Source organism: Sinocyclocheilus anshuiensis, unplaced genomic scaffold (assembly GCF_001515605.1).
Source record: "Sinocyclocheilus anshuiensis isolate Anshui unplaced genomic scaffold, SAMN03320099.WGS_v1.1 scaffold1142, whole genome shotgun sequence".
Taxonomy (NCBI): domain Eukaryota; kingdom Metazoa; phylum Chordata; class Actinopteri; order Cypriniformes; family Cyprinidae; genus Sinocyclocheilus; species Sinocyclocheilus anshuiensis.
In genome coordinates this window covers 461,878-463,716 of record NW_015536577.1, presented here as the reverse complement: position 1 = coordinate 463,716, position 1,839 = coordinate 461,878, and the positions used below count along the sequence as shown (strand labels likewise).

The 1,839-nt window shown below is 42.0% G+C and overlaps 1 pseudogene; it reads left to right on the top strand.

The window, feature by feature from the left end:
* The first annotated feature begins 1,715 nt into the window (after nucleotides 1-1,715).
* Nucleotides 1,716-1,839, top strand: part of LOC107702594 (collagen alpha-1(XXVIII) chain-like) — a 25,507-nt pseudogene continuing 25,383 nt past the window's right edge.

Genomic DNA, 1,839 nt, shown 5'->3' with positions numbered 1-1,839 from the left:
ACCAACAAAAAAAAAAAAAAAAGAAGAAAAATAAAAAGTTGTGGATCATCTATAACGACACTATTAAGAATCAACCGTATGCATTTTTATAAACTGAGCTATTATTTTGTCTTGTGGACTATTTTTTATGTAAAATATCTTATTCAGGACAGTATTAAAAAATAACATGCATATATACATGCATGTGTGTGTGTGTAGTTCCATCCATAAATAAATAAGCATTTTAGTAATTTTCTATACATGTACAAAAATTATCTACAATTTATATATTTATTACATGCATTTAATTAGAAGCCTATATATATATATATATATATATATATATATATATATATATCATACTCCCTGTCTGTCTGTCTGTCTGTCTGTCTGTCTGTCTGTCTGTCTGTCTGTCTGTCTGTCTGTCTGTCTGTCTGTCTGTCTGTCTGTTTTCCTGTCTGTCTGTCTGTCTGTCTGTCTGTCCATCTTTCTACCATTCTACCTGTCTGTCTTTTTCTTCTGTCTGTCTGTGTTTCACGTCTGTCTATCTACCTGTCTGTCTGTTTGTCCAGTTTTTTTTACGTTTTCTGACTAAAAGCAACCAAAAAGCCATTTTATAAGCCATAAAGTGGTTAAGCAAATAATAATAATAATAATCGGCAGGGATCCCAGACCAATACAATTAGTGTGCCCAGAATAAAACCCACAAGCCGCCACTGTCCTGAGGATACATAGGTAGAGTGTGCCCAAGGTGGAACCAGGGCCTAACCGACTCAAGGAAAGGGCACGAAGCCGCAGCGCGTAGCCCCTACCATACAGGATTTTAGAAAGAACGCAAAAAGCTTAATGTGTGAACTTACCACAGTGTGGATTTTAGAAAGTGCACAGGGACTTCGCGTGCGCACTTACCATCCTGTCTGTCTGTCTGTCTGTCTGTCCGTCCTTTTACCAGTCTCCCTGTCTGTCTGTCTGTCGGCCTGTCCGTCCTTTTACCTGTCTGTCTGTCTGTCTGTCCGTCCTTTTACCAGTCTACCTGTCTGTCTGTCTGTCTGTCCATCTTTCTACCATTCTACCTGTCTGTCTTTTTCTTCTGTCTGTCTGTGTTTCACGTCTGTCTATCTACCTGTCTGTCTGTTTGTCCATCTTTCTTTTCTGTCTGTCCGTCTTTCTACCTGTGTGTCTTTCTACCATCTGTTTGTCTTTCTCTTCGGTCTGTCTGTCTATCTGTCTTTCTACCTGTCTGTCTGTCTGTCCCTCTTTCTGATTTGTCTGTCTGTCTATTTGTCTTTCTATCTCTCTGTCTGTCTGTCTGTCTGTCTTTCTACTTGTCTTTCTGTTTATCCGTCTTCTCTTCTGTCTGTCTGTCCATCTTTCTACCAGTCTACCTGTCTGTCTGTCTTCCTCTTCTGTCTGTCTGTCTGTCTGTGTTTCACCTCTGCCTGTCTATCTGTCTACCTGTCTGTCTGTTTGTCCATCTTTCTTTTCTGTCTGTCCGGGTGCCCAAGGTGGAACCGGGGCCTAACCGACTCTTAGAAAGGGCACGAAGCCTTCGCGCATAGCCCCTACCATACAGGATTTTAGAAAGAACGCAAAATGCTTGATGTGCGAGCTTACCACAGCGTGGATTTTAGGAAGTGCACAGGGACTTCGCGTGCGCACTTACCATAATATGGATTTTAAAGATACCGTTCTAAGGGGCCCTCGTGGCACTCTAAAGGAGCAGTCCATAGATGGAAATGGCGCATCCCAAGAACAATACGTCTGAGAAGTCACCAACTCATCCTCATGGTATAATGCTGGAATGGCTAGCAGTAAGTTACCTAGCTGAGGGAGCATAACACCCAGCTCTCAGCCGAGAGG